Source organism: Anser anser (assembly GCF_964211835.1).
Source record: "Anser anser genome assembly, chromosome: 3".
In the NCBI taxonomy this organism is placed as follows: Eukaryota; Metazoa; Chordata; class Aves; order Anseriformes; family Anatidae; genus Anser; species Anser anser.
The window spans coordinates 43,345,688-43,367,201 of NC_139722.1; the positions used below are offsets into that span (position 1 = coordinate 43,345,688).

The 21,514-nt window shown below is 38.3% G+C and overlaps 1 long non-coding RNA gene across 1 annotated transcript in view; it reads right to left on the reverse strand.

The window, feature by feature from the left end:
- Positions 1 to 703: 703 nt before the first annotated feature.
- LOC310895938 overlaps positions 704 to 21,514 on the reverse strand; it is a 43,189-nt gene continuing 22,378 nt past the window's right edge. The window contains exons 3-4 of the long non-coding RNA XR_014581057.1: positions 7,552 to 7,694; positions 704 to 2,333 (exon numbers count right to left, since the gene is read on the reverse strand). This is a non-coding gene — a long non-coding RNA (uncharacterized lncRNA). The remainder of the gene's footprint in view (positions 2,334 to 7,551; positions 7,695 to 21,514) is intronic.

The following is a 21,514-nucleotide window of genomic DNA, read 5'->3' on the forward strand; positions in this document are numbered from 1 at the left end:
TGTTTATATTGCAAACATTTTACACCCAAACTTAATGTTGTGTATGCAAGAAGTTACCACTTAATGTTTCAAATTTAAGCAGATGCTTAATTGTAGTATTCATAGACAGAGCAGTAATGATGCCTAAAGTTAATGGTCCCTAACAGTTTTTATTATAATCCTTATTTTATATAAGACTTTCTTTCTCATACTTGATTTATAGCTGGTGGTTTTCCAAAAGCAACAAACGTATAGATATAAAGCTAAATTACACTATCCTATTTCATCAAGTAATGAGTGGACTAGGTCAAGCAAGTGCATACAATAAAAAATTTAAGTGGACTTAAAAAAAAGTTCTTTTCCTCCCTGACTACCTGGCTCACAGTGGGGGTATTTTTTGTGGCACCTTTCTGATGGTGCCACAGAAGGCACCTGACCCTTCATTGTCCGAACCTGGGGATGTGGGACAGTGCACCAGGGGTCCTCTTCTGCTCAGTAGTAGTTTTTCTTTTCATGGAAACCAGGATCAGCCAGCTGTATAGGAGTGATTCATGTCTATCACCTTTTCCAGCATGGAGTGAGGTTGTGGCTTAGCTGTGTGTCTGATTTCAGGAGCTGTGAACCTGTCCTAGGTCCCACAGCATTGACATAATGAAGTGCCAATTATTTTGGTAAGTAAGAGCAGTGGAGATTCTCTGGCACAACCTGCCTCTTATTCCCCAACCACATTTCATGCCATCTTGCGTTTTAAAAGGCTCTGTGAAACCTCAATATGTTGTATCATTGTGTTAATGACAATGCAAAAATTAAACCGTGCCAATTCTGCACTCAGAATCTAAGCAGCCTAATACTTAATGGCTTATAAGATATGACATTTCATAGCTCTTCTGGGACACTTATGAAACACCCATCTTCATTTGTGAAACTCAGCTGAATATTTTACTGCTATTCTGCATTAACATTTGGTACTATTTGAAGGTTTCCTCAAAGGATTTCAAAGGAGAAAAATTCCTTTCTGGTAGGCTGTACATATAATTCGTCCTCCCCCATCCTTGTGTTTTATAGCTATAGTATGTATAGGCTGCTTACAACCAATGAAAGGTTTACACTAAAGGACATAGCCATCATAAAAAGTAATGAACTAAAATTCAGCATTCCTCACTGGATAGAATCAAGTGCCTATAGCCACCAAGTAATTACTTCAATGCAAGACTTTAAGAAAAACCTTCTGAGAGCTCTTTCTTGTAGCAGCTGCTAAATGATTAATATCACACTGGTAGATTTCACAGGAGAATCTCCTAAATAAAGGAAGGCTCGGTGTATATGTAAAGTTTAAATTCCACACAATTTGTTTTAGAATCAACATAATACATTATATATTTCATGGTTCCAAGAGGAGTGCTGCATTCATTAAGAAAATACAGATGGTCTTCAGATAGCTAACAAGATTTCACACTCATTTCATTTCTCCCTGCTGTGAAACCTAAGAGAAAATAACAGCAACAATGAACTCACTATGGCAGAACCTCAAGGCTCATTTCTGCCAGAATATTATCAAAATTGTGAACTGGTGATAGCAGTCAAATTCCACCGAGTTTAACAGAGACGAGCTATTTACAGCACTTCCAAATGTGCCCTTCTTCTCACTAACAGTATTTTTCTCACTGTAAGAAAATCCACCATTTTTTAAGGGCAAAACTGGATTTATGACAAGCCCTGAACAGCACATATTTGTACTGCCCCAGGAGCACAGCAGTCCGAATCTTGAGACTCAGAATATCAGAATTCAGTCCTAGGTGGTTGCCTTGCTTTGGGAGAATACAACCAATCGAGCACGTTAGTCACACAGACTTTCTTCCCCTTCCATCGCTTCATCAGCTGCTAAATTCTCATGCGGTGTGGTGAAGAGAGAGGCATTCAGAGATGAGGCCTTGGGCATCAAAGAGTCTAATCCCCCTCTGCTTCTGCACAGCAAGACCTAAACATGCCTGAAATCTGCATTCAGCATATTAATATCCTACGGAATTTGTGGACAACAACAGATAACAAGTGTATTTTGATGGTTTGAATCCACCTAAGAATAGTGGAATAATTGGTCTCTGACAGTTTTGCTTGGCTAAAGAATAAGGACGTCAGAATTTCTTCTCACGTGATTTCTGCCTGCAGTAAGAGAATAAATGATACAAGTATGAACACTGAAAAACAAATCATGGTCTAGTCATCAAAATTTATATCAGGAATTTAGATTTACCTTCACTCGACATTCTTAAAAGCATGCTGCCTTCTGCCTCCAATATCCATGTCAACTTCCACTCTGTTATTCCAATGCATTCATTATTTTTCTGCTAGAACATCTATGAATAAGAACAAATATAGGGACACACAAGCATAAATACAAGCATGCTTTACACATGCACACAAAGATATGTAGATATATAGATATATAGATATATAGATATATAGATATATAGATATATAGATATTCATTCAACATAGCTACCCAAAAATACCTTCCACATTAAAACAACTGGGATATCTAAGATTAAAAATCATTCCAAAATGTCACTCACTGAGCTAATATTTCTTCATCACTCTTTATTACATCTATGCTGTATTGACACAGTATGATGCAACACCAGACAAGCACTCCACAACTTTGCTTCACAACTGGCATCAGGTTACTGTTTCTCAACTGTGAGAATCTGCAGCCGCAGGCTCAGGTGAGGATCTAAGGTGAAGCAGCATTTTTATTCACGATTGCAAGCAGGAGTGCACAGCAAAAGCATATCATATCCTTATATTCCCTACTACATGAAGCTTACTTCCTCCCCTGTTTCCTCTCTGGCTGAATACTACAGGTTCACAAACTACTCGACACTTATTACTATATCATATACGTACAATTTTATTTGACCAATCATTATTTTCTCCTTTTCATTTTTTTTTTCCTTCTCTCGTGACTAGAGGGCCTGTGATTTTTTGTTTTTACTGATTTCCCACTGTTCATCTTGTTTTTCTTAGCTATCCTCCTTACTTTGGGACAGTGGGACCTTCCACTGTCCCCTTCTCTGCTTAACATACAACATACTCGTCATAGTTATCACAGAATCACAGAATCATCTAGGTTGGAAGAGACCTCCAAGATCACCCAGTCCAACCTCTGACCTAACACTAACAAGTCCTTCGCTAAACCATATCACTAAGCTCTACATCTAAACGTCTTTTAAAGACCTTCAGGGTGACTCAACCACTTCCCTGGGCAGCCCATTCCAATGCCTAACAACCCTTTCAGTAAAGAAGTTCTTCCTAACATTCAACCTAAACCTCCCCTGGTGCAACTTTTGCCCATTCCCCCTCGTCCTGTCACCAGGCACATGGGAGAATAGACCAACCCCTACTTCGCTACAGCCTCCTTTAAGGTACCTATAGAGAGGGATAAGGTCGCCCCTGAACCTCCTCTTCTTCAGGCTGAACAAGCCCAGCTCCCTCAGCCGCTCCTCGTAAGACTTGTTCTCCAGACCCCTCACCAGCTTCGTTGCCCTTCTCTGGACTCTCTCGAGCACCTCCATGTCCTTCTTGTAGTGAGGGGCCCAAAACTGAACACAGAACTCGAGGTGCGGCCTCACCAGAGTCGAGTACAGGGGGACAATCACTTCCCTAGCCCTGCTGGCCACACTGCTTCTTATACAAGCCAGGATGCTGTCGGCCTTCTTGGCCACCTGGGCACACTGCTGGCTCATATTCAGCCGACTATCAACCAATACTCCCAGGTCCTTCTCTGCCAGGAAGCTTTCCAACCACTCATCACCTAGCCTGTAGCTCTGCTTGGGGTTGTTGCGCCCCAGGTGCAGGACCTGGCACTTGTCCTTGTTGAACTTCATGCAGTTGACCTCAGCCCATCGCTCCAGCCTATCCAGATCCTCCTGCAGAGCCTTCCTGCCCTCGAGCAGATCGACACACGCACTTAGCTTGGTGTCATCTGCAGACTTACTGAGGGTGCACTCGATCCCCTCATCCAGATCATCGATAAAGATATTAAAGAGGACCGGCCCCAGTACTGAGCCCTGGGGGACACCACTAGTGACCAGCCTCCAACTGGATTTGACTCCATTCACCACAACTCTTTGGGCCTGGCTACCCAGCCAGTTTCTAACCCAACAAAGCTTATGGCACTGTTATGCCTGCACAATCACTTTTGAATATGCAAGATAGTTAGTGGAATTTTCCACTGCAAAAACACAACTTTAATTCTCACATCAACCACAGTTTGGTCTCACTCTTGCTCTGGAAATTGGGGAAGTAGCCATTCAGTTTTTCACTGAAGAGCTTGCAATTTGCCTCATTTCAGGATCCATTTGATCCTTTGCAGACAGCTCTGAGCTTGTTGTGCTTGTGCGCTGAACTGGCTGGATGCAATCAAGGTCTCATCCAGAAACAACATAGCTTCATTAGCCAGCATTGTGCTCTGAGCAAGGATAATTCTGACCATGGTGCCTTTAGTTTAAAGCTGGCTGATATCCTTTTGGCTTAAAGCACAGGTGGAATAAGTAAAAACGTGTCTGTAAAAGAATACGTAGACATATTTATAGCCTAACATTGTAAGCCAGGATGTCAGGCTGCAGGCTTTTAATGATATTTTAAAGTTCTACCTCGGGATCAAGTTTAGGGCTATAGCTGTCATATGGAGCCTTACTCATGCATATACAGGACTTGTGTTGCAGACAAATTTTCTCACAGAAACAAATTTGTATCTACTTAGTATGTATCCTACTACAGTACAATGGTTGCCTCTACACTGGTGGGTAAGAAATATTCTAAGGCCAGGCTGATGGCCATATTTGCATTCATCTATATTCCTTGCCTGCAGGAGCATTCTTGCAGTGGTTTTGCAGGGAATATCTCGGGAGCCAGGAGAATTTGCAAAATGTGGCAGAGATTTATTTAGTGTGTGGATGGACTTTGTGACTCTGCACTCTGCCTTTGATTTATTTCATCTGCCCTTGCAGTCACATAACATGACTGACATGCTTGTCAGGGAGACAAGCTGGCCCTTCCTAGGAGAGCTTCATCGTTACCTAATACAAAGACAGATGAAATCCAGAATTGAACCACATTCAGGCTGCCTACAGGAAAATTATGGGAAAATCGAGTGCTCTACATATCATAGCACTCCTGAGACCAGTCAGTTGAGGCAAATGTAGATGTATCTAAACTGTTCAGAAGACTCTTCTGTGCCAGATTACTGCTGAGACTAAAAAATTAGAACAAAAATGGGATTAGGCACACAGACAAGTCATACATGAAGCTGCACATTCATACTTAAATGTCCACATGGGTATACACCTCCATGTTAAAGTTCAGAGAGTGGAAGTAAATGTTTTGAAGAGGATTAAAATCTCCTAATTCAAATAATTAATTCACCTTGAAATGATGGGAATTAAAGAAAGGCTTTTTCTGAGTCTTTTTGGTATATTCTGAGTTCTTTTTGATATATCAAAGCACAGCATGACCTGAGTGATTGACTTTTAGTCTGATTACTTCTGTGGGCTTCCAACACTTATGTCACTAAAACCTTTAGGCCTTACCATCCCACAGTGTTGTCTTTACACATAACATTCTTATCTAGATGTAAGAAAAATAAAGCTTTCAAAGAATAAAATGTCCCATCATTTGTAGTCATGTCAAGTGGTCATGTTGTTAAAACTTTTCCTTTTCTCATCAGGCCATGACAGGTATTGTGCCCTTGTTAAAAGGGAATTGAGACCCAGAATGAAGCCAGAACTGCCATCACAGACCTGGTGCTTTAAAGTGAGCCTGTCATGACGAGCCAGTCATGACTTCTAAATATGACTAAATCAAGTCACCCTCAGCATTTCCTACTTATGAAGCTCTCCCCTTAGCTAACAAAATACTTAACTATGCCAAACATGTTACAATTTTTTTCAGCCATTTGCTTTCTCAGTCAAAACACACCACTTGCTATTCCAGTATAGTTTCTTCTGAAGTCAACCACAGTTCTAAAGAGAAAATGGTTTCATCTTAATAAAGTAGAGTATCCCCACTTCCAACCCAGCTTTAACTCAACTTTTGGAGTTTATCTGATGAATAATGGCACAGAAACTGCCTGGAATAAATTAAGTAAAGTCAACACATTTTTTAAGAGGAACGTTATGTTACTGTATTTCCACTGATTGAAAAAAATATATTGTATCACATCAAGCTTTTTAATCTAGCTGTTATCTGTCTGACTAGTTAGAGTTTATCTAATATTAGATCAATAATATTCACTATTCAACTAATAAAGATTGCACAACTCATTATTAGAAAACGTGAAATAATTATGTGAAATAATTGCATCAATAAGTTCTTGCTTTTCCAGCTTTTTAGCATAAGAAGTGTATTGAAGTTCAGAATACATTGATCATGTTCTGGAAAGACAGTGAGGTTGGAGATCATGCACATATGTGTCAATAAATGATATATAAAACTATTAACCTCTCTTATAGGGGTCAGTTTCTCTGTTGTGATATTATCTGTTTTTACTAGCACAGTAATCATGTTATCAGCACTGGACTAATAACTCTATATGCCTCATACTTCTAATTATTTTAATTGCAATTGACTAAATAAATATGAATTTAACTATTACAGTTTGCATAATGGTAGCACTAAAGGTCTATATTAAATAACTAACGTGATTATGAAATTTAAAGCTTCTGATAAAGAAGTCATAATTCACACTTGCCTTATTCATTCTCCCTTGGTTTTATTTCTTTGTGCATGAATATCACATACTACATATGCAGTCTCACCTTCTCAGTTTTTTGTTTACATGTAACTCACATTGGCCAATGTATATAGATTGTAGATTGAAATAATTATGTTTGAGAGGCTGGAATATTAGTCTGTTTGATGTTTTTGTCAAGAACACAGAAAATGAAACTGTGCAGTCCTGAAATTGCTCAGAGTGACTCATGATAGTGTGAAAGTAAATTATATTTTCGTCATCTATAGAAATGGGGGTAGTGATATTTACAGTGTCTGTTATTGTTTATGAAATGTTTTGGAGATGAAAATCGCTGTCTCATGCTGACTCTTCCTGCTATGACATAGAAATATTTTACATTTTCTCTCTGTGGCATAGCATATACCACACAGATAAGGTTTTGAGTTTCAAAATGCTGTTGATACAGTTGATGCAGTTCTTAATATTATTATTAGGTTAATAATTGTGTGATGCTGCTGTTACAAATTAGAACAGAATCTTTGGCAACAATATTATCTTGAATGTCACTGCATACATATTTTTCCCTAGTAGGAATATTGTCTTCCTGTGTGATTTAATTCTGCTGATGTGCTTTTGTTTAAAATTTTAAGAATCAAAGCAAGGGTACATAAAATCTGCATCAAGAACATATAATGAATGTAATTCTGATGTCCTTCAGCTCCAGAAACAGAAGTCTCCAAAACCACTTTAAGTGAAAAACTTTCTGTAATTGTATGTAAAAGCTGTCTCTTATCCTATTTGTGGAAGAGCCACCAGAAGGCTATATAGAATTTTCAAGCACATACCCTTAATTGCAACACATTATACAGCATAAGACACAGTTGCAGTACTGGCAGTAGTTGCGCCATCTTCTCAGAGCTTATGTAGGCTGTTTCTTTGTCCCAGCAGATGGTATTTTTATGACCCACAGTTCCTGCATTCAGGAAGCCTAGATGAGAAAATAGAAACCAAGCGAAATCAGGAAGGTAACTCTTGATCTAAAGATTTCCAGAAGACTGTAACAAAAGTTTTTGATCTGGATATTAGCTTTAATGTTAAGAATTATGGAACTATCTACATGTCCTGATTTTCACAGGTAATCAGGAATGGTAGTTGTCCTTAAAGTCCAGCTTCATCTAGAAATCCTGCCAGTCATGAAGATGCCTTAGTGAGTACCACAGAACCCAGGCAAAGGGACTGGAAGAGAGAAATTGTTTTGTGTTACTGCATGAAAAGGGCCCATATAAGAGTCTGGAAAAACACATCAGTTCCTGCTGCTCACTTGTTATGCAGTTGGGTTCCAGCAACAGTTTTCAGCATTATGTGTCAACTCCTTACATTATGGTCATTTCAGTGTATGAAAACTAGATCATATTGGATTGTTTCACTTTCTCAAGTGTGGATTTCATTGACAAAGAATACCAAAACATATGCCTACCTTCACTGTTTTACTTGGCTCAACCTACAGGCTTAATCAAATTTAATTTTTAACTAGTAATTTGACAATGTGATATATGCTACAAAATTATTCTTTTTTTTTTTTCAGTATTCAAAGATGAGCAAATGAGCTGAGCTGTGATAAATAGTAAAAGACATAAAAGTAACAAGACCTCCACTTCCGCACTGGTTCATTCTATACACCACATGATAATTGCCTTACCCTAAACATACAAGTACAGATGCATCCTACTGTCAGTTCTGCTCTTTGCACGGCTGTAAATCAAATGTAACTCCTCAAGCAGTAATCCCTTCAGATTTGTATCAGTAACTAAAGGACAAATGTGGCCACTCTCACTGAACATTTGATACAGTCCTCCAAAAATTCACTCTGAAACTGTGGACAGCCTCTGCCTCTTAATCACCTTGTGATAAATAGAATTAGGAGAACAAATAATTCCCCAAGTACAAGGACTCCCATAGAAACTGTCATTCTGATTAATCCCAAACTACTTTTCGAGTGAACAAGTGCTTATATTTAAAAGCCACGACGTTATTTCAAAAAATTATTTCTATCTCAGACATTGTTGATGGTGAGAAGCAATAGCAACACACTTTCTCACTCTATTGATGATTAATGAGTGGAATTTTGCATTTTTTCAACATAAAAACATAACATACTTCAGTCCAACATTGAAAGACAGCAGTAATTATTAGATATAGTAACAGATTTTCAGAGAAGAAAATAATTAAAATGATTAAAGACAAAGGAGAGGGCACACAACACACTTATGTAAACAGAGCTTAGAGCTAGGAGAGTTTGGGACCACAAGCAATAAGAAAAATCAATTAATTTTTGGTCTAAATGAGTAAAGTTACTGATTTTATATAAGGATTTGTTCTACCACTCTTGTTAGTTACCAGCACAAAAAAAAAAAAAAAAAAAAAAAAAAAGAATCTTGTTTGACAAGAGAGCATTGAATGTGGCAATTGCAGGACTGTGAGTTGCAAAAGCAAGGCGTGAAAAAGAGAGTTTAAATTCAGATTTCTGTATCTTTACCCTCCAATTCTATAGCCAGACACTCTGTATTCATGCATTCAGAAATGTTTAGGGAGCATTATTTCATTCTCTCTCTCTCCTTTTTTTTTTTTTTTTAATTTGAAACAATGAATATCTATAAAAAATTTAGCTTTCTTGCCCAGTACTGTACCTCCTTTCATGCTGTCAGCACAAAAATGATGACCTTCCCATGTATTTGAATAGATGTCTTCATGAGCTACTCAAAGGATAATGAATAATACCATTCACATAGCTACTTCCATATACTACAATCAAACTGGAAAAAATGCTCACAAGATATGCCCAAGAAAAAGATACAACTAAGAAAAATACAAGTTATAAGCAAAAAATTATTAAGAGACCTATACTAAGGCAGATCTTCAGGGATTATTTCCATCTATCTCTGGGAAATGACAGTTATCTCTCGGCTTTGATTTCACAGTTATAGAAAGTAGAACATATCAGATCCAGATCTGGAATTTCAATTTCCAAAGATCAAGAGAGTTTAAGAGTAGCCAGACGTATCACACAGGTCTAGGTTTGGATTTTCTGAATATCTCATGCTTGCCTTCCAGTATCTCAGGATGACGTAGATGTCAAAGAAAGGTGAGTAACAATACATTGTCTTTGAGGGACAATCAGTGATGAACATTTGTGCTTCAGGATTCTGGAAAAGTGTATTCCTGATTCTTTGCTGCCTTGCCTTGTGTGCTGTCAATCCAAATTTCACCTGTGCGGAGCATTATGTGGGTGTCCATACATGAACATACCTCTTGTGAGTAGGGTTTAAAAACAAGTCAGGGAGCAGGAGCTAGTCTTATTAAGTCTCAGATACTGTGTTATAGACATTTCCACTTCCATTCATCAGTTTTCATTTGATCAGAATTGATGATTTGGTCTGTGCTGGTATTGTATTAATTTTCAATCTTTTTGGGGGGCAGGCAAAGTCCTACAATTCAGGGTGTCAATTAATTAATATTACCACCTTGCAAATATCAGTGATAGCTGGTGGTCTCAGTAAAATTACTACAAGGAAGATACTCTTGCCATAAACACATTTCCACAGCAACTAAATTGCAGTGACAACTGAAAACAACAATTTTTCCTCCCAACCCCAGAAGCAAACTTTGCTTTCCGATGCTAGGGCCAGCAGCCAGGATCTTATGTACAAAGCAAGTGAGCTGTGCCATCCTAGAGCAAAAATACCTCTCAATAACAATATACCTCTTCGGGAAAACTGAGCAGATCCAAGGCACAGGCAAAGATGGCAGATGTCCTGGGCAGGAAACTGCTGAGGATCATAAGCTGGATGTGGCTCACTCCTCACAGTAACTATTTCAGAGCCCTGAAAAATCAGCTTGCTTTCCTGATGCCACCCAGGAGAGGCTGGAAGGTGAAGGCCACTGCTTGGTGCACCAATCTCTCATAAAATCTTCAAACCCCATGCTCTGTTATCACCATCCCTCTTATCACAACTAGAGCAGCAGGCTGTTTCCCCAGGACTTCTCCCTCAGCTTCTCATCCATCACAGTCCACTCTCTTCTGCTCCTACTGTTCCTCTGGCAGGATTCACCCAGGACTGGACAAAACCTGAGCCTCCTTTTAGCGCAGCGTATTAATTTTTGCCAACTCTGCTGAAGACTGCTGTGCTACCTCTGAGAAAACATAAGCACAAGGCCATGACTTACCCCTGTGCAACACAGCACTGAGTCATGCCCTGACCTTAAAGCATATTCTAAACCTCCTGTCTCCAAGCAGATTAATTCGGTTTGGGCATATGCTTACCTGCTGTCTTGGACTGGGCTAGATCAAACCTCTAGCTCTGTCAAAACAGAAATATTTTTAAAAGAATATGAAAAAATAATCCAAAAGAGGGACATGCAGTGAAATTCCATCAGCCAGATTTTTTTTTTCTCGTGTATATAGAAAGTGAACTAGGTCATTCAGCATTCAGCGACTTTTTCTTACACGCTTTACCACACACAGTGATTACTACTCTAGATTTAGATCACAGTCACAGGAGGTTTAGTAATTTAATATTTTAGAATTTAAGTGGCAATTCAAATTAAAGGGGCACAAATACTATTTAAATTTGGTAAATACTGATCATATAATTACATGGTAATTAATTTCCATGTGGTATCCTTGTGATTATGAGATGAATATATGACTTTTATTTCTTCTAAGCAGCACTGCAGCTTACTAGTTAATTACTTTTAGATCTCCTTAGTGTAACTACACTACAATCCACAAAAGTCTTTACATAGTCTGTCATTTCTTTATGTTTTCTAATAACTGCATCAAACTGCCTTAGGTCAGATCGTGTCTGTTCTGCTTCAGCATTCCTGACACCTTGGGGTATGTGCATTTATTTTACAGAGGAAAAGGAGTGCAGGAATTTATGGGGATTTCTTGGGGGCCCTACATCTTATATGCAATTTACATGTACTCTAGTTCTGCTGGGATTTCTTGCTCTGCAATGTAATGAGATCTCCAAGCTCATTGTCATATTTGAATTTTCTAATTTTGGATGTAGAACAAAGAGAGGGGCTGAAAGATTTTGCATCCATCCAAATGTATTTTTTGTCTGACTTGCTTATGTTTAAATAGACCAATACTTAATATCCTTTGTGCTTCCTCCAGGCTTCACACATGACCAGTTCATGTAAGTATTTCAGTGACTCAGACAAAGAACTTGTTAAGTTGAAGAAAAAGTATCCAAATCTCATCAGGCAGTATCTCTGTATCCAAGAAAAAGATCCTCCCACCTGCAGCTGGAAGAAACGCAAGGGAAGGGCAAGAATGTGCATTTGGTTGTTCTCTGTTCTCACTGGCATTCAAAATTAGCAGGCTGCTGTTCCAGCATGAGGGATGACAATGATGGGTATTATCCCACATACAATATAAATGGAGAAAAGACATAATAAACTTAGTAACTGTATATAACACTTGTGCCCTGTGGTTTCAATAGTTGCTTAGGGCTCAGTAAGTGTGCATTGTTCTAATCGTGTGAATGCAACTTTTTCCAGGGGGAGAGAAAATATGGCAAGGCATTTACATTTGTATTTGTTTACTGGATCTTCTACTTTACCCTCATGCTCAGTTATAACTTAAGATCCTCTTGGTTATCTACACATTATCTAGGTCAGTGTGCATTATCATATTTTGGTAATATTACTTAAACATGGTATGAAAAAACAGGCTAAAAGAAAATATAACTAGCCTATTGAAATGTGTTTATCAATGAAAAAAAAATAGATTTTTTTTTTAAACCAAAGAGGGAGAATATAGGAGGTTCTAGTTCAAAGTTTTGAGGGCCACTGAGATTCTTCTCTGATGAAAGAAAAAGCCAAGGGATCTGACTTCCAGCAAGCTATGTGAGTGAAATGATTTCCTCTAGTCATGATTCATAAATCATCTTCAAGGCAAATCATCGAGACTTGTCTGTTTCAGCCTCATAAACCATACATCATTTTAAAACAAATGGCAGCTTGCAATGTCCTTGTTAATGGCACAATAATACGACATTTTTCCTCAGATAATAAATTTTCAACATATCCAAACTTTTAGCATCAGATTTCTGCAAATCCTTGTTATTATGTTTCACTCACTAAAGTCAACAGTGTTTTAAAAATCCTTTTAAAATGTTAATTTATGCACTGGAAGTAAGACATGATTCACCATCTGTCACGAAAGGTCATTGGCTATATTTGGATCCATTAATAAATTCATAGGTTGCAAACAAGTAGAGGTGAGCCGCCCCCTGCAGTAGAAGAAGCTGGCCCAAATCTTTGCCTTGTCTCTGGGCCAAACTCATAAAATTCGTTCTGACTCAGATAAATTACATAGGGGTGAAAAAGAGAAGTTAGTCACTCTGACTGCAAAACAACCCTTCAGGATGGATCGTTGTCTGTTTCCAGGTCTGGCAGAAACATGCCAAGTAAGCACGACTGACATCTGACCTCTGTCTGTGAAGTTTAGCATGAACTTCGGAAGTCCCATAGAAAGTAAAATCCTCTGAGGGCCACTGAGTGCATCTCTTCACTTTTAAAGTTTTAAGCCTGAGCTAAAAGGTTCAAAGGTAGTAGCAGTTCCAATCTCAAGCAAGGAACAGACACCATTTATGTGTCTCTGTGCTATTACCTGATTGCATAGTTGCTACGTAGTTCTGCTTCCTTCTGTGATTACTAATCAGTCTATCTGTTGGAGGTACTTCACAGAAGGGAACTATCTTTCAGCTTAGCATTGTCTGGGAAGTACAAGATGCTTCAGAGATTGCATTAGTATGTTTTAAGCATGAGTTTTTTATGGTATTTCTGAGTTACGAATAATAGAGGTAATCTAGAGATAACAGAAGCTACAGAATCTGCTAAAAGCCTTATCAGTCCTCCTCCATGAGGAAGTTGCCAGAGAGGAAACTGGTGGGAGAAAGTTAAAGAGTGATTTGGGTGGTCTACTTTCGCATTATATCTTAGATCAGGAGTATATTTTTGAAGTAAATCTCCAGATTGTCCCCACGTACCATGCTCTGGTTCACAAAGCACTCAAAATACAGGAACTAGACTTTCTTCAGATGACATTAAACTGGGAGATGAGCTTCATAAGTGTGCTTCAGCCACTAAAGCATCATCAGTCCATGTAACTGGACTAATGTTAGTCTGATGTGACCCTGCTATATAAACCATTTGGACATTGCTTTCTGACCACCAGTACTTCAGAGCTGGCCCTAATAGGCTAAACAGTCTTCTGGTGTACTCAGTAGGCCAACATTGTACTAAATCCATAATCCTGCAGTCAAGCATAGTTTCTGTGTCAGAACTGGAAAGAAGAAAGGCTGATTGGACACCAAGAAGGAATCATAGAATCATTAAGGTTGGAAAAGACCTCCAAGATCATCTGGTCCAACCATCCCCCTACCACCACTATCACCCACTAAACCATGTCCCTAAGCACCAGGTCCAACCTTTCCTTAATCATTCCCAGGGACAGTGACTCCACCACCTCCCTGGGCAACCTGTTCCAATGCCTGAGTGCTCTTTCTGAGAAGAAATGTCTCCTATTTCCAACCTTAAACTTCCCCTGGTGTAACTTGAGGACATTCTTTCTAGTCCTATCGCTAGTTATCTATGCTTAGTTCTTATTATCTGAGGGAAAAAGAAAGAAGACAGAGAAAGAGTGAGACAGTCTCCCAGAACAGCTAATGTTTACATATGAAGAACAACGTATTTTAATCTTCTATACAAAGTGTGTCTTTCCAGTTTATATTGAACTATCACATTATGAGGCTTAAAAATTTGGACTTTTCTTCCCTGGAGTTACAGATACTCATCTGTTTAAACATCTGGAAAGCTGTTTTCAAGAAAACAAACAGAATCCACACAAATGTATATAAATTGAGATTAACATATTAGGGATAAGGATTCATCTCACCAATCACTGTTCTGTTTCCTCTGACCACAAATAGCAAATCAATTTTTTCTTCTTCACTCGTAATTTCACGTGGTTGGATGTACCTTACAAAATCAGGGTTTTTTTAGTTCATACCATGCTTGACACTACAGTGAGAGTATCATTAGTATGTAATGTTAAATTCATACCTCAGTATTAAATTTAGAGCAATAAGAAATTCAATAAAAAGACAAATCAAAAATTTGCAAAATGTCAAATGTTAGATTAAAAAAAATAAAACAACGTTATCTGTTAATCATCATTTTGCCTTGTAAGTCTTTAATCTGGCACTATTTGACATAGAATAATATGCCAAACATGTTTGTACATAAGTCTTTCCATGTACATATATCAGCATGCATGGACTTGGTATCCCTTCCCCTCAAACACACACATGTACACACACACACTGGATGTGCATAATAGGTAATCTGAAGTGGTTTGAGGAGAATGCATATAGGAAAACAGCATTTTATTTTTCTTCCTAGCAAAGAAAGAGCGGGAGATATCCAGCCTCAAAAGAGTCTCTCACTGTGCTTTGCCTTTCTGTGAAGGTCTACCAAAGAATGAAGGAAATTATATTTTTACGCACTTCTCATATGTCTTTTTCTCACTTCATGCTTTGAAACCTGGAACTAGCTCATCCTCAGATTTCTCCTCTTTAGGCAGCTACTATCATTTCCTTCCTGTCATTGTTCTCTGTTAATTATCATGTTGCTATTAAGATTATTCCAGTCCTAACGACCACTCTCTGAGAGTAGGTTCTTCCTTTGCATGCAGATTCATCCATTCTTCAGCTTCTTTTTCGTTGGAAAAGAGGCTTATGTCAAGTCATCTGTATTAATCTATGTATCTGCACTTGGAAGTATTTGAACTCAGAAGCCAGTTTCTACCCAGCTTGGTAAAGGGTAAAAGTTCAAATACACTCACTTCTGACATGCTTGGAGGGGACACTGGGGAGAAGCCAAGTAGAGGAGACATATCCCATTTGTGTCTCCGCTGCAATGAAGTTCACTATTTATTAGACTTCAAAACAAAGAAGTGAATCCATAGAAACCATGACTGCTTTTACGAGGGAAGCTTCTGTCACCAGCAGACGAGAACTAATTTTCCTCACTGTGGAGCTGGGGTTGGAACAATTTAGCACTGAGTACATAACAAAGGAGATATGAGAGATTGTGTCCTTTATTTTCAAAATAATAAAACCTTTGTTTATATTTGTCAACCTCTGCAACAGTAACTTCAGAGTGTGTATTCTGCATAAACCAAGGACACTACAGTAAAATTCAAGTCTGGTTTTCTTTAGAGTAGGCATGATTCTGTTTTATGAAGATACAGAAGATACAAAATCAAGAAGTGGCTGAAAAGATATGTATGTAAGTTCACTGCTTATTCCTTCTAGTGACATTTCCTGGCTATTATATAAATATATATATATATATATACAAACACATGTACATATATGTATATGTATATACATACATACATATATGTATATATATACAAATATATATAAAAATATATCTATTTGTGAGTTACTTATTTCACAAAATAGCAATGAAATTGTGTATTGTATTGCATTAGAGTTCATTTGTATATACGTATAAGCAATGGTTTAGACACTGAGTGAATAGGCCCTGTGAGAGTAATGTGGGCTGTAAAAGTGTCAAAAGAAAGGCAGGAAAAGGTCAGAGCTGGAGAAGGAGAAGACTTGTTTCATTCTCATACTAGCATACAGTAACAGTTTGTAAGAAGCATTATGATTGTCTTTACATGTGTCAACCTCCCTGTCTGCTCAGTCTTTACTGATGTCAAACTTATTGTTCGGTGACATAGAATTAAACGTGACTTTAACAAGTTTGGGCTTTTACATGAATGCAATTCCAGCTGATTTAAATCAGGGAGTTGCAGCACCCCCGATTCCCCAACCTGTTGTCTCCCCATCCCTTACACTGGCATTTATGAAACCAAGGAGCCAGTTCAGTGAACTGATGTAACTCAGCCTACGTTTATATAAGTATCTGTGGTGGGGCAAACCAGCTGTATAATCACTTTTCCATGCAGCTCTCTAAGCAACAGTGGCAACAGAGGGGAACTATATGATTGGGAGAGAATATGAGGCCATGGCATCCCTAACATGGCCAGTTTAAATTCTTATGTAAGCCCCATCTGAAAGCATGCTCCAGGACAGCTAAATGCAACAGAGGAAAAGAATATACAACACCTAAAGGCAATATTCAGGCACATATGCAATTATGCTCAACAGTGTTCATGTCCACTGACCATGCTTGGAGAATAATTGCTTTACATCACAGATTTTTATTGAAGGGTACCTTATTCTTTTTCTATCATTAATACAGCCATGTTCCTGGTTGTACAACTGAGGTGTCTCCCTAAGAACCCCCTGACATAGCTATGCTTTTTCCTTTGTGCTCTATCTGCACAGTTCAAAGGTCTGAAGAAAAGGGTAACACTCTTTGATTGCCAGTCGCACTTCGAGTTAACAGTAAAGAAGATTTTTTCTTATGTTTAAATTGAATTTCCTGTTTTTCAGACTGTGCCCATTGCTTTTTATTCTGTCCATGGGCACCATAATAAGAACAGTCTGCCTTTATCTGCTTACATCAGATACACCTTGAAAAGATCTCCCCTGAGCCTTCTCTTCTCCAGGCATAACAGTCCTAACTCTCTCAGCCTCCTCACATGAGATGCACATAATCATCTTCATGGCCCTTTGCTGGATTCTCTATCATTGTTCCCTCGTACTGAGGAGCCCAGACCTAGACCAGAACTCCAGATATGTTTCATCAGGGCTGAGTAGAGGGGGAAAGATCACCTCCTTCAACCTGTTGGCAATGTAGAGGCTGTTGGCCCTCTTTGCTGCAAGGGTACACTGCTGGCTCATGTTCAACTTTTCGTCCTCCAGGAACCCCAGGTCCTTCTCTTTCCTGCTTGTAGCCACCTGCACATTTTGGGGCACAGGACAGAAATCCCAGGTGCAGGACTTCTCATTTCCCATCAGAGCATTAGCTTGTAAAAGAATATTAGACATGAGTCACTGATAAGACTGCGTTATATATCTCAGAATATTAAGTGCTTAAGAGGTCACCCACTGTCTGACCATATGCAGAGAATTTTCATGCTGCTAAATGAGTATAAAGTCTCTTTATGTGTCAGGACTTAGCTGGAAAGAGGAAAGAATTGGCAAACTCTGCAAATACCTTCTCACCTCTTACTTAAAATGTCAAGAAGGACAAGAAATAAGAAGAAAGTGGTAAAATATTGCCTGTCCAGACTATATACAAAGTCTGAGCTCTAATGCTTCCCTAATGTAAACCTGAAGTAGGAAAAAAAAATAACAGGGGAAAAAAAAAAAAAAAAAAAAGAGTTGCATGTGCCAAAACCCCAGTTGAGGTACACAGGTAAAAATGTGAGCAAAAATGAAAAAAAAATAAAAAATAATAAAAAAATTTGTTTATTGATATATAAAAGACTTCCCTTTTAATGGAGCTAAATGAAAAAAAATCATAAAATCATTTTCATGTTGATCTTTCCCAGGGTAAAAGACAAAAGTAGAACCTGAGGCCTGATTCACTAAGGTGGTGACTGCTCTCAACCCCAACTAAAATGAGGTTCTTAATAGATAGAGTCCTAATTGCTTCACATATAACAGCAGGGAAGCTGAACACACCTTGATTTCCATATGGGAAAGCACAGATGGGAGACTGGAAGAATGTGACATACAGGAATTCATGTGGGTTTTCGTTGGTTGGGTTTTTTGTTTGTTTGTGTGTTTTTTTCAAAAGGAGGATACGCTTTTTCACTCCTTGTGGATAGGATCTGCAGACAGCTGTGTTTTTTGTGGCTTTTTTTTTTTTTTTTAAAGGGGACTCTAATTTCAATTCTATTTCCATCTGTGGTTCTTGATACAGGAATGATAAATCCACAGCTCGCTGTCATAGAGATGTGTTGTGTGCAAAGACAAAAGATAAGAGAAGAGAGATGGGATAAAACACCTTGAAGGCTTTTCCCTTTTATGTTGATGAGCTTTAGAAACTTAACTCTCAGAGCCTGAGACCATAGCTGCTGAGCAGCTGCCATCCTCTTGAGCAGCTGGTGTGAAATGAGTGCCAGTGCCAAACGGCCCTTTGCCTCCTTCTTTACAGTAAAATTAAAGCGAAAAGTGTTACCTGGAAGAGGTTAAAAGTCACTGAGCTTAATCAGCTTTGACAGGCATGAGAAAGCAGTTTGTGACTGTGTGTATGCCTTGCTCTGGGTTGCTCTTGCTGTGACAATCCATTCCTCCTGCCCTCGCTCCTTCCCCAGGTCATACTCAGCCGCTGAGCACGATGCGCTGTGCCATGCTTCCTGCCCCACTCCTTGGCCCTGGAGAACTGTGCAAAACACACTAAGGGTAACTTCGTATGGCAAGTTTCTAAGTACTGGCCCAGAAGCCTGAGTCAAGCTTTTCCATCTCTTTCCAGGCCACAAACCAATCTGAAGCCAGGCCTGCACATGGTGGGATTCCATGGCTCTATGCCCAGCCAATGTGTACTGAAAGTGTGAATTTTGGTAAAAGCTTTTCCTGCGGTAAATTCCTACCTCGTTTTCCCATATGCCTTTAATAAATTTATTTGGCTTTGTCCTTTCTTTCAGTGCAGAAATACTTTGATGCACTTTCTACTTGTTCTATTGCATGACATTTATAGGAAATGAACATAATTCAGACTTTTAACTGTCTGTCAAATTTAGTTAAAATTGGCCACAGAGATTTTTTTATTTTTTTTTCTTGGGGGTTGGAGGGCAAAAGGAGCTGCCAAATAAGCTTTTTCTGCATGGAATCTGGATAAAAACATTCAAACATGCATATGCTAGACTATGGAATCAACTAATTTCTAATTTTTTGATGTCATCAGGAAAAAAAAAATCCTTCAAATTCTATAAGAATATGCCATTTCTTTTATGTGATACCTAAAACATGAGTTAAACCATAATGGCAGGTTCATTTTAGAGATTTTTTTTCCCCTTTCTTAACCCAAACTATAGAAAGCTACCATTGTCAGAAAATTTTATCCCTTTAACTTAAGGCCTGATATGGCAGTCAAACAGCAAATTGCAGTCCAGTTTGAAAAACAGAACTGTGCACTGTACATTTTCTGGTGCAAGTGTTGAGCATTTTAATGTCTGCAGAGTAGCACTCTTGTTCATGTTACTATTCATTAAACAGAACCTGTTACTGTTATTTGTTGACAGAAATAGTGATCACTATTTGACAGTCATTATCCTGCAGCAAGGCTCTTCAGACCTTTTTGGACCCTTTCTCTGTGATTATGCTGTTCTAAATTTTTTCTATTTGCAGTAGCTCATTTATCATTTCAATTGGGAGTTACCACAGAAGCCCAATATCCCACTAAGAGTTATTGATTAGGAAGTAAAAGGGATGTAGTAGTTTTGAATTGCTTGGTCTTTTATATCTTTCAAATAGGAAAAAATACATATTCTCCTTCCAGACTGGTAGTTTCCTTTAACCATGCTTCAAATGTGGCTGTGTCACTTTCAGGGTGTACTGACCAAATATTTTTTGTTAAAGAAGAAAAGGGAAGGAAGAAAGATGTGAATCCTGACACCTTCAAAATTCATCACTTAGATGCTAGGAGAAAGACAGTGACAAAAAAATGTTTACTGGGTTGATGGAGAGGAGGGAATAAGATGATCTAAAGTAGTCTGTGGACCAAGTTGCACTTTCAGTAGGATTTTGCAGCCCTTGGAGTATCATATTATACTGCCAAAATATTATAAGCAAAAGTTTGAATTTCTAATCCCTTGGAAAAGCATCTTTTCATTCCAAATCAATGCCAAAATATTGAAGCTTTTTCTCATCAAAAAGTTCAGAAAAACTCAGATTCAGAAACAGCTAAATATTTTGTTATGAGTCAGTTTGACATTAAATTGGATTATCTGCCATCCCACATGGGCTCATAGGAGCTGTCTCATCAACAGCTCATAATCTACTTCTTCATAAGCAGTTTTCACTTCAGCTTTCACAATGTGCTGACACAAATCTTCACATCTTTCAATCAAAAGGCTACTATATGATATCGTGAGAGTTATAAGCTGCCTGAGCAACACAGATTACAGGCAGGACTCTAAGCACCTAATCTGCAGATTTTATGAAACTCTTCAGTGGCAGAAGGATATTCAAGTTAATGCTGAACTGAAGGTAACTGTTTGAGTTTGGCAAAAAGATGAGTGTTTAAGTATTCCTAAGGAATTCTTTAAAAAAAAAAAATCAACATAAACAAATGGTTTTATATAAAAATGTATATTTTATAGAAGCTGGTTTCTTCTATATAAAAGAAACAAAACAAAAATTTCCTGGCCATTGTGATGCAAGTTGATGATTTTAGGCTATTCATTGGAATGGAAAATAGCTATGAAGAATGAAGGAGCTTGTTCCGTTTGATTCTGGCAGGAAATAATTGTGTAGAGTCTCTGCATGAGGCACTGCCTCTGAAAGGCAAAACAAAGGTGGGGGTTAATAGCTGGAGCATTAAGGAAAGTCAGATTGCAGGATGTAGGGCAACATGGTTGGAGTATTCTGATGCTTGATAACTCTGTAACTGGAATGATCTATTTCAGGCTAGATTATTGACTGATTTAAAGCAGCTAATTTATCTGAGCAATCAATTTATCTGAGCTATTCTGAATCACATCAGCAAAGAACTATTATGTATCAAAGCATAGTAAAAGTGAGTGCATGTTGAGAATCAAGGGTTACTGAGGTGTTCCTTTATGCTTTATCCCTGCTTAACAAAAAAGGCTAA